Below are 17,521 nucleotides of genomic sequence, written 5' to 3' on the forward strand. Positions count from 1 at the left end.
GTCTGTCTCGAGTCCATTGTCAGTGGTTTGGTCTTGAGGGAGGGTTTGTTGGGTATGCAAGCCCAAGTTTGGTGGTGATCAGTTTTCAACATGTGGGAATAAGCCTCATAGGGCATGCAGGTCATATTCAGTTTACAATGGAGTGTTGTATGGCAAGTTTGGTTACATATATTGTAAGGCTTGTTACTTAGATTATCATCAAGTTAAGCATAGCGAGTTTTCTTTCAATTTCGGCTGTTGTATTGACTCTCTCTCTCTCTCTTTTTTCTCTAGTCTCTTCTGCTGTATGCCATGGATCCTACAGGCTACCATCCTCCTTAAGACTAATAGCGCATTCTTAGAATATTTAAAACCTAGACAAAAGCAATAATGAGGAGACGTAAAAGGGTAGAACTCAAAAAAAGAAACCAAATAAACATCTAGATGAGGTGAGGGAAGAGCAAAGCTTATAGCCCAGCCCAAGACTAAGAGTGGCAAGTGTAATTCCACTTTGTGTGTGGGCGCGATGAGAAACTCGAAGTTCGGCTAGCATTTATACATTTTTATATGGTTTATGGTTGATTTTGAGGATCAACGATGATAGGGTTTTGCTAAAATGTATGCCATATCCGACAAAATTTACATTTAAAATGATGCATTTTGTAGAGTCGATATGGTATAATGCTTGCTATGTATGCCAAAGGTGGCTAGAAATGATGGGCTGGAGGTAATTTATGCTAAGAATGGGTATCATTTGATTTTGACAATGTGCATAACCAAAAACTTACATGGCACCATGAGAAACATGTTTGTAGGAAACACTTCAAAGAGTTGATCCATACACCTACATCAACAAGCAACATCTGCTTCCGACATGTCTTCCTCCAACTTACTCTATTTCCTCCATTTGCAGTATCGTTGTTCCCGTGCCTTTGATGCATACTTCACCTTAGACAACGAATTCTCTTGTTCTCACCAATTCCAAACAAACCTCCTAGACAACCTACAAAAGCTCAACGATCATGGTGGATTATCTGCTTTATCTTTGACCAAGTCAAACATTATGGTAAGACTAACTTGGATCTGTGAGGCTTTGGATGTCGTCAACTCCACTTGGCAATTGATAACATAGGTTTTGGGCATGTCCATGACACATGCATCCTCTAAGTAGTTGGCTCAATAGTGCATGTACAAGAGTGTGAGGATGATAGATGTTTGCAGCTTTCTCAAGGAGACATTGGTTGATGAACATGCCTATTTCAAGGCCTGTGATTGTGGGTCTTCTTAATTCTCGAGATATTTTTAATTTTATGTGAAGCTTTTTTTCTCATAATAGCAATTCACAAAACCATGAATTCTACATGTGTTGATCAATGTTTTCATTCCTAATCAAAGAGAAGAGAGTGAAGCAACCCCGTTTCTTGACAATTCAAACACCAAGGATAAACCTACAACACATATGTAAGTGTTACCATGTGTTTCATTCAAGCATCACATTGCTTATTGCTATGGTACACTTAATCAAGAAAAAAATTAACAAGACATTAAAACATTGCATAAATAGTTTCTATTAATGTCATCATTTCTAAGACATGATACTTTTGTTTTAAGATATCTTTGTTCCCATATTATGATAGTACTCTGTGTGGACACACTTAGAATATCGGAAACCTTTTTTCCTCTGTAGGAGGGGTTTATTCCCCCAAATTTGTATATACTCACTAATACTACATCCTGTGTTGTGTGCTCTCGAGCTTCTTCTTCAACTTCTCCACCATTTTGTGCATTCTTGCATATGTGTTTCTGACAATCAGTACCACAGCAAGCTTTAACATCAAGGGCAGCATCACAAGTAACCTTGTGGCTCAAGTTCTCTAATTAAGGTGCTTTTTGGTGAGTATTCATAGTGCACCATAACATTCAAGGAGCTTTTTTAATTTGGGACTATCAAAATTTTTATTCGGGCTTAGTTCAACCTTCATTTCCATTACTGGTAGTAGTGCACATGCATTTTCATCCTTTTGTGTAAGCTTTTTGATAGTATAGAACAAAACAGGCAGTTTAAAGTCAACCGTGGGTTGTGACATATAGCATAGGTTGGTTTTGTTCCATTTCTCCTCAACATAGGCAATTCATTGGCTATGGCCAACAACAATGATTTTTTTTGCATGTTGTCCACTAAACTAGACATGGATGACTATCCACTTTGGGCATACATGATGCAATATGTCATTGTTACAAAGGGAATTTGGAACATTGTGTAGTGTTACAATGTGAGACAAGAAACTTTAAATATAGGTTATGTGGATGATGGTGCAAGTTCTAGCAGTTCTGTTTGATAGAGTTTGGCAACTACTAAGTAGGCATGTTGGGGTTCTAAAGATTTGTAGACTCATGCATTGATTATGATTTCCATTAATTTCTCCATAGTACTTCACATATTTGTTGAGTAGAAGTAGCAAAATAGGGATATGGTAGGCTAGCTTTTTTGTATGCACACACGAATTTGACAAAAGCTACTTACACACATAAGCATCTAAAGGAGGATGAGGAGGATGATATGGATGTATTTCTAATGGGGATAAAATATCTCAATGAGAAATTAATAGTGATTTGTGAGATTATTCCTATTTTTCTCTTGTGTTGTAGACAGCTCTTCATGCTTTGCTAGATTCTTATCGGACTTTCACCTCCACCTTTAGGCTAGTGACAAAGGGTAAGATGATGAGAACCCAATGTAAAGTTTGCTAGTCTTGTCTCTGTATTGCCAAAAGAGGCTTAATACCAAAAAAATAGTACTAAGCATCATGATATGGAACATACATTTGTGGATAGTGGCAAAGGCAGAATCTTATTGTTGCCACTTCCAATGCTTCTATAGGTAGGTGGCCTACCCCCACAGTGGTTGCTTCTTCAAATAGCAATAGCTCTATGAAGGTTTGATATAAAGGAAAAAACAAGATAAAATATAAGTATTTTTAGGAGAATGGTCATCTCATCAAGTAATGCCCGAAGCTTAAGTCTATAGAGGCTCAGAAGAGAGGAAAATACCATTGTGGATGCTTTGACCATTGTAGATTTGACAAAATGATATGGAGAATGGTCTTTTAGTATGTAGTGACAATACGAACTATCTATTCATTATACATGTGTATTTGAGAATTTATGGGTCATGTGTGCTCCATGTGTGCTACTTTGACAATGGTGCAACTAAGTAGATTACATCTCCTTAGCCTTTTAGTCAAATTTTTGGATGAAATTGGTACTTTTTATGATCTTAGTTTTGGTGAGACTATTGTGGCATTCTGTACTTTTGTGTGGATTTTCTAAGGTCAATACATACAAGAAATGTGTGGAAGATTTATCATGCATGATTTTTTATCCAAAACATGAAAAACTTTGATCATTTAAATTTTGCTAGTTTGGTGCATTTGTAGAATTTGATATGGTTTCTTTGTTGCCCTCTCTAGGGACACCATTGAAACATGTATTTGAAGGCTATATTTTGGGCAAATTACATTGTTTGAAGTTTCTAAAGGATGGTTTTGTGTAGCTTACTTGCAGCTTGCACATTATGATGTTTCTGGTCCAAAACACACTCCTTCTTTTGACGGCCATTTATACTTTGTAACTTTCATTGATGATGAATAGTCAAGGCATACATGGATGTATGTGCTTCAAGAAACTTCCAAAGTATTTATGTGCTTCAAGAAAGTTTTCTGCATGGCTGAAAATGTATCTAGTTGAAATGTGTCTACCTTTCACTAATCAAAGAGGCAAGTATATCTATAGAGAGTTGATGCATTTTTGGATAGTCTTGGGATAAAACATCAAGTATAGTGCTATATATACCCCTTAGAAAAATGACAATGTAGAGAGGAGAAACATGTCACTTATGGAGATGGCACGATGTATGGTCAAAACCCAAGCTTTGCCACACGTTTTTTTGTCTTGAAACTAGTCATGTGTGTTGCGTATGTACTAACAATGTGTCCCACTAAAGTTTTTTTGAGGCTTGGCATTCCAACATGCCAAGAAGCCCATCCATTGGTCGTTTGCATACATTTAGCTTCTAGTATTATGCTTTAGTGCATGAGCAATAGCACAAAAAATTGGATGATATGGTAGTGAGATGTATGTTTGTTGGTTATAGTCTAAAAACAAAAGGTTATAGTTTGTATCATCTGCAAACAAAGCATATGTTGTGTGAGGCCAAGGATTAGGCACGCCTTAGTGCAGAATCAACTTGGGCACCTATCTGTAAGAATAGACAAGAATCGCTGGGAGGAGCACTTGGTTCCTTGGTACTATGCATCTTGCTGCTATCACAATTTTGGGCATTTTTTGCATGCATGCATGGTCGTGGATAAGAAGAAGACAAATATATAGAAGAGTGTGAAGTGGACAGGCCTGCTAGCACCACCAATGGGTAGAGCATTAATTTGCATGGATTCTCTCTCTCTCTCTCTCTCTCTCTCTCTCTCTCTCTCTCTCTCTCTCTCTCTCTCTCTCTCTCTCTCTCTCTCTCTCTCTCTCTCTCTCTCTCTCTCAATGAGCTAAGGAAGCGTTTTTGTCTCTGTGGTGCCTCTCCTCGAGCTCTTCATTGCTTTTCCTCTCCCTTTCTTGCTTGTACACTGTTGCAACAGCCCGTCATGTCCATGTGGTGCCTTGGGTTCACACTTCAGGATCACCAATTTAACAATTCAAAGAGCCATTTTCCTTGTTGGGTATCCACTTGTATTGCCACAAAGATCCATAAATGGTACATATCTCAAGTAAGGATCAATCAATCAACAATTGTAGAAAATACAATTTAACAAACTTTGCAAGTTTCATACCCAAAAAAATTACGGCTATCATAACTTCTCAATTGTTGTCCAACAAGCTTATTTGGAAGACTAGATCTTGCATCATAGCTTCTCAATTGCTATCCAGCTATTTGCTGACAAGATTATGTGGAGAGTTGTAACTAGCATCAACGTCGGCCTTGAGTTGCCTTTGGCATGTCTTTTTGAATACCTCTTGAATTTGTGGTTACTAGTCAAAAATTTGAATATTCATCTTTGTTTCTTAACACAGCACTACACCATGGATTTGGACTTTGACATGCATCATGCATTTGATTTTGAGAACCCTATGCCTGTTAGGTGTGATGTTGTAGTGTAGCCAGCTACACGCATGGAGAGTGCATGCATGGCAACCAGCACACATGGCAGCATAAGATTGCTTGATATGCAAGCATTTAGAGTAGTGCAAGCATGCATGTCTGTTTTGGAAAAAAAAATTGCATGTTTGAATGAGAATGTCACTAAATTGTTTGATCTAGTAGTGTAATATATACATCAGTAGGCCAAGGGTCCTACAAGTGATTCATCTTGGATTTTTTTGCACCATGAGCCTAAAAATCCAACCCTTGGTGTGTCAGAGAAAGGCTCTGATATGGAATCATTGCCAATTCTCACTCAGAAAGAGGTGGAAAAGTTGTTGAAAATGATAAAGCCATTGATCTTTTGAGGGGAGGAGAAAGAATGAAACAAGGATGCAGTAAATATCTTCCTAAGTAAATGGGATGGTATTCATGATTTGCATCAAAATTTGAATGTAAACAGGCACTAAAACTAATTTAATGTTAGGAGATAGAGCCTATATATGGTGGATGCCACTCATGGAGAATGACATCCTACCATGCATATGGGCTACCTTCCAAGGATGTGTTTAGAAAAGAATTTTTTTCCACTAAGGAGAGGACAAGTGTAATGCTTGAGTATATCTCACATTATAGAGATGTTATACTCAAGCTGGAGGATTTTGATACCTTTCAATAGGTATTTGCTAGTTAACTCATGAGCTTAAGAATCATATTAGAACCAAGGATCCTGAGATGCTTGAGGAATCCATAGTGCATACTCATATTCATGATGATCCAAATGAAAAAGAATTGCATAGCACACACATGCCTGACACTTCAAATACACGTGCATCTCATTATCATAATGAGAGAAAATTGATGGTAGCCTCATCTGATATGTCTAAAATCCCAAGGGGCCTAGAGCCCATTTGTAACTGTGAGGAATTTGAAGAAGCAAAGAAGGACAAATTAGCTTGGGAAGTGGGCATGACATCAAGGATTGTCCCAAGGGAAAATCTAATACCCATGGTAAGGAGAAAGATGTGCACATGGTGCAACTACTTCCCCAAGAATCCTCCTCTTGCTATTCCAATGTGTGAGTGTTGTATTATGGCCTCTATGTGGCAACTAACTTTTGGACCACATGAGCTTGTGAGAATGCATAGGTCTATCCAAGCTCACAAGGTGAGAATCCTGGTAAATGATGGAGCATCTCACAATTTCATTAACTACAAGTTAGTGAAACATCTCAATATGCCCCAGACCCCTATTTTTTACAGCTATGGACATGATGTTGAAGTGCGAGATACACAAGTTAAGGGGGTACCTCTTGAGATATAAGGGTATAAGATAGCCCTAGATTTTCAAGTAATGAATATGGATGAAGTAGATGTGTTATTAAGCTGGGAGTGGTTGCATGGGCTAGGATCATCACTACATAGCTATGAGCATAATAGTCTAATGCTTGAATCCAATGGTGTACGTGTGCTACTATTGGGGAAGAAGGATGTGCCTTCCTCGTCTCTTATTTATATAACCAATCTTATGAATCTCTCTTCTAATGATCAAATAGAAGAGAGTCTTTTTGTGTTACTATTTGTTTCAATATTCTGATCAAATGTTCATAATATTTTAGTTATGGTTGATGATTCATCAACACCGTATGCTTCTTATTCTTTTCTTCCTTCTCTTGCTACTCCTCCACCACAAAAAAAGCAAACCTTGTCAAAAGGAACTTAGAACTGAGTACAAAGATGTTTTTCCAAAAGATTATCCCCCTGGGTTACCAATGACACATTCTATGCAACACAAGATGGATGTGGTTGCAAGTAGTAAGCCCAATGATAAGCCACCCTACAAAATGAGTCAGCTTGAGGCTATCAAGGTGGAGCATCAGCTTGATAACTCTCTCAGTAGAGGTTTTATTCAACCTAACTCTTCACCATGGGGTATCTCCCATTATCTTGGTGAAGAAAAAGGATGGTAGTAGAACATGTGCATAGATTGTCATGGCCTAAACATAGTTACTATCAAGAATAAGTAATTGCTCCCATGAGTGGATGAGTTATTTGATAAACTCATCCATGCTTGTATGTTTACCAAAATAGACTGTGTCAGGGAATCACCAAGTAAGACTTTGGCTTGGCGATATACCTAAGACTATTTTTCAAACAAGGTCTAGACATTATGAGTTCTTGGTTATGCCTTTTGGCTTTAGCAATGCGCTAGCTACTTTCATGACGCTCATGGATAGTGTTTTGAAACCGTATATGGACAAGTTTGATATTGTTTTTCTCAATGACATTAAAGTGTACAATGCATCTGAGAAAGAGCACTTACAAAATTTGAAGTAGGTATTTGATTTGCTATGGCAACACAGATTATATGCAAAGAAACACGTAAGGTCGCTCTAGCTACTACACCCATCTTAATTGTTGTGGATCCAATGAAACCTTTTGTGCTAGAAACATATGCTACTAGTAGTAATCAAGTCATCGGAGCATTTATTTTGCAAAAAGAAAGGCCAATTGTGTTTAAAAGCAAGAAACTCAATTTTCACCAAAAAAAATTATTTTCTTTATGGAAGAGAGCACTATGCAATAGTGTCTGCTCTAAAAACATGGCAAAATTATTTGTATGGTGCTCGATTTGAAATAGTGTTTGCCCATGAAAGTATAATTTGGTTTACACAACAATCTGACTTGAAGGGTCAAACGGCAAAGTGGGATGAGATTCTTCAACCGTATGATACAAAGCTTTGATATTGTAGAGGACATTACGATGTGGTAGCGGATGCTCTTAGTATAATGCCTAAGATCAACTCCTTCTATTCACAGAACTTAAAAGTGAGTTTTAGTGGAGTCTCTAAAGGGTACACATGAGAAAGATGATGCATACTCCAAGGCTTGGATTCATGTCCAAAAGAGGGATTCTTCTCACTCCAATGCTGAAAGTGTGTCTACTACCTCCACACGTGGTTCTTCTCTTTTGAGTGATGAGCTAAGTAAATGGAAGAATTTTACCATTGATCATGGGTACCCACTCAACAATGAGAATTTTTGTGTACCAATGGACCCAAACATTCGATACCAAGTACTTTATGAATTTCATGATAGTCCAAGTGTAGGGTATCCACGCATAAAGAAAATTTATGCACTCATACGATGATAGTTTTACTTGTCGAGCTTACATGGATATGCTCAAGAATATATCTTGCATTACCAAAAATGTCAAGTTAATAATTGAGAGCACCTGAAGGCACAAGGTCTCTTGCATCCTTTGGAAATTCTCCATGGTAAATGGGAGAGTATCTCTATGAATTTCATTGTGGGTCTACCAACCACCATACAAGGTCATGACGCAATATGGACGATTGTAGGTAGGTTGACTACAATTTGTAAGTTTATTCCAACCAAGTCCACTATTAAAACTCCCAAGGTAGCCAAGTTGTTTGTTGAAACTTTGTGCCGAATACATGGATTGCCCAGTAACATTAGGAGTGATTGTGATGCCAAATTTAATAGTCATTTTTGGAGGGCTATGTTCAAATAGTTGGGAGCACAACTCAATACCAATATTGCAGATCATCCAGAGACAAATAAGAAGGTTGAATGTGCTAATCAAGTGCTAGAGTATATGCTTATAAGAGTATACATTAGCAAGAAGCAATCCAATTGAGAAGGTGATCTCCTCCTTTTGGAGTTATCTTACAATAGTGTAAAGCATTACCATCTTCCCATTTTGTAATGGATAGAGAAGTTCTCACACCTTAAGTCTTTTAGCCTTATTAATCTAGCATTTATTACATTTAACCACATATTCTAGGACATCTTTATACATTCTAGACCAATAAATTTGCCTCTCAATAAGACTAAAAATCTTCCTTACACCTGGGTGTCCCACACTTGGACTATCATGACACACATAGAGTATTCACAATGCCTAATCTCTTCACTAAAAGGTATTCATAATGGCTTCAAAAAAATTAAAAGGTATTTCTAATTCAAATATTTCCTCAAAAACAAGAAAAACGATGCGCTATTCTATAGCACATAACAACATGCAATGACAAAGCACGTAGATTTGCAATAGTATTAGCTAGGTACAACATTACGAGAGAGAGAGAGAGAGAGAGAGAGAGAGAGAGAGAGCAAGGAAAATGCTAAAGAGAAGAGAGGAAAATGCCAAAAGAAAAATGAAGGAGAAGAGAAACATCTCTTTCTATGGACACAAAAGGTTTATTGACTTTTCACCTTCATTTATCTTTTGATTTTTCACCTTCATCTGTCTTTTCATTTCCTAAACTCTCCCTTCACTTATGCACTTAATAGGTTTTGAAAGAATTTTCATTTTCCTAAGATTGGGGAGACCTAATCTCTTCATCTTTTGGGACAAATACTCTACCTTTGTAGAGTAAATAGCCATCATCTATGGCAAAATTCTTCCACTTGAATCCCTCTAAACCACCCATTGATGCTTCATTCTCATTGGAAACCTCTTGTTTTGGATCATATCTTGGAATATGTAGGATCAACTTGGCATTTCCCTCTTAATGATTCAAGTAGATCAATATTAAATCAAACAAAACTCCATTTATTTATCGTACGCATCTTGCCAAGGGAATCTGCTACTACATTATATTTCCCTCTGTGATTCCTAAGCTCATAATTGAACTATTGTGAGTTCAACCCATCTATCCTTACGATCTTTCAATTCTCTTTGATTGGAAATCCATTCAATGCTTTCTTGATCAAACACTTTCATAACCTTAGCACCATATAAGTAGTGCTTCCATTTCTTTAATGCATGGACAATAGCATACAACTCCCTCTCATGTACCAAGTAATTTTGTTGTAAATAGTCTAACTTTTTACTTGTCAATAAAGGACAAGAGGACAAAGTGTGCAGATGTAAGAAGGCTTTGTATGTGTTAAAGCAATCTCCTCATGCTTGGTATGAGAAAGCTAACACTCATTTGGTCAAATGAGGCTTTCGTAACATTCCAACAAAAAGAACATTGTATGTCAAGCATGAGGGCGATGTACTCTCATTTGTTGTTCTTTATGTGGATGATTTGTTGATCATTGGTCCAAATGAGGCACACATTGCTGAATATAAGGCTCATTTGAATGCTACTTTCAAGGTGAAATATTTGGGGTCATTACTTGGGCATACAGTTTAAGCAGTGTGATGGTGGTATTTCCTTGTGTCAGAAAAGTTACATAGAGACATTTCTATGTAAATTTGGACTTGAGGATTGCAAACCTATTGCGACTCCCATGGAAACAGGTTTCTTCATTATGCTGGTGATCCTGAAGATGTCACTCTTTACCAAATTTCCATCGGATGCCTCATTTATGTATGCAACATGAGGCCGAATATTCAGTTTGCAGTCTCACAAGTTAGCAGATTTATGCATAGCCCAGGGTCTAAGCATTGGCAGGCTATCAAGAGGATTTTCCGCTACCTTAGTGGCACTTTACATCTTGGCTTGTTTTATCCCAAGGGGGGATCATTGCTGCGAGACTTACATGCTTTTTTAGACTCAGATTGGGTTGGTTAGTTTGACAAGCGAGTATCCACAAGTGGTTTTTGTTTCATGCTTGACAATTCATGTATATCATGGATGAGAAAGAAGCAACCTATTGTGGCCACTTCGAGTTGTGAGGTTCAGTATAGGGCAGTCTTTATAGCTACGGTTGAGTGTGTATGGCTCAGATGCCTTATGGTTGATTTGGGTGTTGGATATGACACTTCCAACACTATCTACTCTGACAATCAGAGTGCATTGGCAGTTGCAAGGAACCTAGTTTTTCATGGTCACACAAAGCACATTGAGGTGCATTACCACTATGTCAGGGAGAGGCTCTTAGCAGGAGACATCAGCTTGGCTTATGTGCCAACACAAAACAACCTTGCAAATGTTTTCACAAAGGCATTGTCTCAAAAGTTTGAAGCTTTTTGCAAAGCTTTGGGCTTACTCCCCTTTGTGGACTGATCATGTCCTCAGGGCATGGCACTTCCATTTACTCCTATGCTAGTTCTCATTGACCACATCACTCCAAGGGGGTTTTGTTACCATATACATGTGGTAGTGATGTGTGTGAACACACTAGGACTGCTGGGGCATTTTTTCCCTCTTTAGGAGGTTTTTCCCCCATGCATTGTATATACGCCCATCACTCTAGGGCTATCTATCTTTCCATTGCACACTAAGTAATACACTCTCTGTTGTGTGCCTTGAGCTTCCTTCATCTTCTCCAAGTTGTATGTGTTTTCTTGCAACCCTAATTCCAACACAAAGTTGATCCCATCCTTTATAAAATTCTTTTTCCATAGATTTCTCATGTACGTGAACTCAAGAGATATGGTTTGGGCCCTTCAACACAAATCCTCTAAGAACTTGTGCCTAATGAAGTCAGGGTTTGTAGTAAAGACATGTTTCCCTAAAGGTCCAAAATCATGCAAGGATTGAAAACGTTTTTGTCAAACAAACACATGTCTCTTCCATGTCAAAATGTTCGGTGAAAGTAGAAAACGGTTTAGAAACAAACCATCCTAAGTTATGGGTGTATTTCCAACTAAAATTGATGCGAAAGTGGCTTAAATCGTGTTTGAAACCAATATCTTTTAAAAGTTGATCAAGAAAAGCATTTGAATGAAAAAAATCATAAAATTATTGCAAAATATCAAGTGAATAAATCAACCAAAAAATTTTGTAGTTCTATCAAACAAGTATAGCCCATTTTTTCTTACCTCTAGGTGTCTTACCTTCTCATCTGTGCTATATTCCAACATTTTTGGGGTCTCTCCAAAGTCTTTTTTATCTACGAAATTGGAAAGAACTTTTTGAAGACCTTTAGGCATGCTTCCAAGAGTGTTGGTAATCTGATTTAGTTGCTCCTTTCTCTTTGATGGCTTGAAGATAACTTTGATAGTCTGCTCAAGGGGATGATGTTGGACTCGTGGGAGCAATGGAGTCTCTAGAGTTTATAATACCATACCTTTTGCGGCTTCAAATAGGTGCTCTTGTAATTCATAGAATACTACCACCACACAGCGAAGCTCCACTAGAAATGATGTTATCCAATAGATGTAAGCATACACTTGAGAAAGTCCATAGGAGTACAAGAAAAATTTGGGAAGGTTTTAGAACACAAACCACAACATGTGATCAAAACAAATAATTGTAGATGGGCATGTAGGAATGGGGTCTCTTTTATAGGTTCACTTGACAAAGGGTCTGTAAGGGTTCCAATAATGTTTTTCAAACATTTTGATATCATTCTTGCAATCATTATCTGATAGCGCTTTATTCTTGCAACAAGTGATGTATTTGAGTACTTGTTGCTTTTGATATATGAAAGCTTGATTTGTTTTAGGGTGAAGAGTAAATCTTGTGCCAGTAAGCATTTGATTGTAGAGCTAAAGTTTTGCACTGCTTGACTACTTTGAGAGAAAGGTTGCATAATAGAGCTAGGGATTCTATGGTAAGGAGTGGAGGGATAATTTTGGAAAATCTTTTTGGCATAGACTTTTCAATTCTATGAGAGCTCCAATCTTCTAAGAATCCAAGGGACTCTGGCTCTAAAAGTTCTAGATCAAGCAAAGAATTGACGTTATTATTATTTTTCTTGATCTCAAAGGGGAGGATGCATAGATTATTGAGAAAGTAGAGCTTGTTTACAAGAGTAGGTAGAGAGGTAAAATAAAATTCCAAAACAATTGAATGTTGAAAGAATTCTAAATACTGGGTGAGCAAAGAGGGGTCTATAGATAAGCTATAGGTTTGTATGGATTCTTTTTTATGATCAAGGATTCACGTATGGAAATCAATCCCTTGAAGCATGAGAATAGACCTTGAGTACCAATAGGAGGTATAGGGATATCTCCATTTGTATCATAACCCGTGCAATTCAAAAAGGTGGTCCAATTACCTTGTAGCACAACAAAAATTTAAAACAATTCATATAAATATCTCTATGCCAATACTCAATATATGGTGATTATCTGACCAAAGACAACCCAAGCAACATGTGTGTGTTTATGTTTCATATGCCTTCAAAACAAAACTATATACTCAATATTGACATTGACAGTAGGATAGCAAGAGATTATACAAAGGGTTATACAATTGAAAAGACAATACAATCTTTATTTACTTTTTGGTACAACCCATACTTTGTAAGAGCTTGAACAAGATCCTACACTATGAGAAAATAGATATATACCTACCACCATCCAACATAGATGTCAAGTTAAAACTTGGTCTACCTTTGATGGGAAGACATGTATCCAAACAGTCTATTATGTTTGTTATAGATTTGACACAACCCTACACTCCCTCACTCTCCATATACACATTATGGGGTATCTTTTCTGCCATGTTATAGGGTTATATACTCTTAGCTATGGTTTTGCTAGGATTATATGAGGACAATGTTTGCCATCCTTCAAGGAAATTGTGTATAGCTGAAGGGCAAAGTTTCTCGGAGGGTAGGAACTTGAAGCGGTTTTCCACTTTTTGTTTGTCATCGTTCTTTTGGAGCTCCACTTGTTTCTACACTGTGTTAATTTGAACAGTCTCTTAGACATGTGCTTCCTGAGGTATAGTCTACAACTACTGAGCTAAATTGATTTTTGTGTAGGTATCACTTATCCTAGAAAAACTTGTGATAAAGTGAAAGAATGGTATAGGGTGAAAGCATGAATAGGTGGAATGATATTTAAGCTATTAGATAGCATCACAAAAACAATCTTGTGGAAAAAAGAATACAAACTAAATAAAATTTATAAGTGATTGCACTTCTACATTTTATTCTTTAAGAGCTATCCATTGACATATATCATGATAGAAATTTTATGTGAATTCATGTCTAATTGCAGGCCAAAGTTTTTGATAGTAGGTGTCCATGGACACAGTTATTTGAGCCACCATTCCATGCTTTCACCCTATAATTAGTGAAGTAGAGTCAAGAATTTAGAGATAGAGAGAGGTAGGAGATGATGTAGGTAGAAGGGGAAGACAAGAGCGGCAAAAAGGTATGAAAAACAAAATAACTAAAATCCTAGAGAGAGAGAGAGAGAGCTGTAAGCATCCAAAGAGACAAATGGGGAGTGTTTGAGGTGGTTATTTGGTTATAACCTTAGTGAGGTAGTGCTCAAAAACTAGTCTAATTATGAGTATTACATCATTTTAGCTATGTATAGCCATACGCTCTATATATCTTATCCCCAAGACAACACTATGTGTATTAAGCATGCTTTATGGCGTATATAATGGTGGTAAAGCACGTTATTCTAAGCATTATATAATATCTAGATAATGTTTTATCTTTATGTTAGCTTACAATCACAAGAGAAATGATCATGATTTAAACAAGGGATGTGGATGTGTTAATGAAGCAAGACTTGTAAAATGCTATCATGGTGAGGAGTGGTGCCACAAAAGCAAATACTAACATTGATAAACCATATCACGAGTAAAAGAATATTTAGTGTGTGATTTGCAATTCGTATTAGCTATGTATGTGTGTGTTTACTTCCCTCAGCCTAGATTAACTGTGCTTATTTTTTTTGTATGTGAAATTATGCATTATCCTTAAGTGATGACCAGGGCGATTAAAGCATATGTTTTAAAACTACATGCTTATACTTATACAAACCATGGTTATCGTGTATGCAAGGTGGGGAATATTATTAGGGAGAACTTAATATAGGGAGAAATAACTTACCATCTTGCCATCTATACCATTACAAGACAACACTTGTCAAAAAATACTATAATTACTTTAAGTTTTTAGTATACCTTTGAATGTCCTTATACTATCATTAATGGAAAACACTTGTCAAAAAATCATATGGAAAACAACTTGTTGTTTGGATTAGAGTATCTAATGTGCATAAGTGCACAGAACAAAACCATATTTATTATCACAAGCTTATAGGGAGATTTACACCCCAACCTGATTGATGGATGCCATACTGAATTATAGATTCCTTGAGTATCTACCTCTTCCAGTATGAGTCGAAACAAATTTGTCCAAATGTGCTCCCATCTGATGTGTCGTTAGAACATATGTGTGTGGGTCTATGTGTGTGTGTGGATGAGTGTGTGTGTGTGTGTGTGTGTGTGTGTGTGTGTGTGTGTGTGTGTGTGTGTGTGTGTGTGTGTGTGTGTGTGTGTGTGTGTGTGTGTGTGTGTTCGGGGGGGGGAGGTAATTTTCAATATAGGGAGCTGAAATCATCACATTATTACAAAGTACAGTAAATGAATTCTCCAAACTGAAGATACTTCCATTAAGTTTGGCAATTATAACAGATTACTTCTAAGAGAATTCGAGTGCAGAATATAGAAAGCTCCACAAATGATACCTGCATCCATTATGAGACAACCACAAGTTAGTACTTAACTCATATATAGCAAGTGTCTTATAAGTGGGACACTTGTTATCAATGTCCACTATATGCCATACACAAATAAAATGCTCCTATTGCCCATAACCAGAGTGAGAAGGTCCATGTAGAGCTAGTTAGCGTAGTATGGCCCAATGGGGAAGTCTTGTAAGTTGAAGGCCTTTGGATCAAAGATCACCACCTTCATATAAAATTGTAGATGCTCCATGAGAGAGAGAGAGAGTGTGTAGGCGGGATTATGGCAGTGATAGTTGTTTTTTGGCTCTCCGTAATTGCCATAGTGAGTTACCTCACCCTACCAAAATCACCCAAACATTGTGGCTATCTTCACCCTTTCACTATACATAGGCGTGTGTGAGTTAGGGGACTTTTCCTATATCTCCTTAAAACCCCTCACTTAGCTAGTCACTGGGCTACTTGAGCCAAAAAATAAATAAATAAAAATACAACCCAAAAAATATATTATGGTCCTTTTGTGTATAAGTATTTGATTGTATATAGGGCCTAAATATAGGGATTTTTTATGATAATTATTTTTTGTATTTATTTAAATATGTATACCTAGGTGTGTTTTATTTACCGAAGTATGTTTATGTACATTTACTCACCATTACCATGATCTTTCTTACCATGTACTCTTTAAAAAATCATTTCATGCAAGCTTCTCTTTTTTTTTTTGTGAATCCACTCCAAGGAAAAACCTCAAAAATACATTTCACCATAATTCCTATTTCCTACAGGTATTTTTTCTTATCTCTTGTAAATAAATATACATCAATAGTAAAAAAACAGGACCGTCCTCATTTGATTCCCTATATTTTCATATATTTATTTTATATATATATATCTCACACTATTCTAGATTCCATGAATTAATTATAAACTAATCTTTTTTTTCCCATCATATCCATATATTATATTTGTGAATAATCCATAACCATGCATGTTTTCAAACCTATAGAAATCTATTAGGTAATGCTCTCATGCAAGGAGGGGCTCACCTTTGGGGCCTTATGAAAATTCAACAAAAGAGGGGCCCACTGTGAAGAAAATCAGGCATTTTGGTGGGATTTTTTATATCCATCTCCACTCTGAATTTGAAGTGAAGGTTAAAAGAAAAAATGTGGACCAAGAACTGAATAATCACCTCAAATTTTTTGATAATATTTAAAGCTACCATCGACGAGATAGAATTTTTTGTGTGGACCCCAGTCTACCCACTTTTCTCACAAAGTAACCCATAGCTACTTTCAAATAGGTATCGCATTAGAGGATCAATTGAAAACAACTTTCATCACTCCATGGGGTTTTTATGCTTTTAGAGTCATGCCATTTGGCCTGACAAATGGTCTTGCAACTTTCCAACACTTCATGAACATGGTGTTTCAAGCATTCTTTAGAAAGTCCATTAGGGTTTTGAAGAAACTACCAACACTTATACCTCCTTGTTGGGAGCACAACTCTTTGTTAGCTCAAGTGTTGGGAAAGAAACAATTGGTTTTGTTTTGCTACAACAAGATCCCCACAGTACCAGGATGCATCCCATCTACTTTGCTAGTAGGGTCATAAATGCTTTGGAGAGAGGCTACACGGAGGCAGAACTCATGATGCTTTCTCTCATGTTTGTAGTGAGAAAGTTTAGATCTACTTGCTACCAAAGCCTTTTGTAATCTTCATTGCAGAAAATTTGTTCGGGATTCTCACTTATAGGATACATGAGAAGGAAATTAAGGTGCCTGAAGTAAAGACCCTACCACTGCCACCACCAAAAAGTATTCCTAAAGCTTTTACATTGTTCTTTGATGGAGCTTTTTGACAAGACACAGGAAAAGCAAGGGGAGGGCTTGTGTTGCTCAACCCGTGGAGAAGTGGTCATGAAAGAGAAGGTCAATCTACCATGTTGAAAAACTAGCAACAATGAAGCAGAGTATGACATACTACTTCATGGTTTGACGATGTGCATTAGTCAAGGTATACAATGTCTCATGGTAAAGGGGG

The sequence above is a fragment of the Adiantum capillus-veneris genome, chromosome 7 (genome assembly GCF_014529385.1).
Source record: "Adiantum capillus-veneris isolate H3 chromosome 7, ASM1452938v2, whole genome shotgun sequence".
Lineage (NCBI taxonomy): Eukaryota > Viridiplantae > Streptophyta > Polypodiopsida > Polypodiales > Pteridaceae > Adiantum > Adiantum capillus-veneris.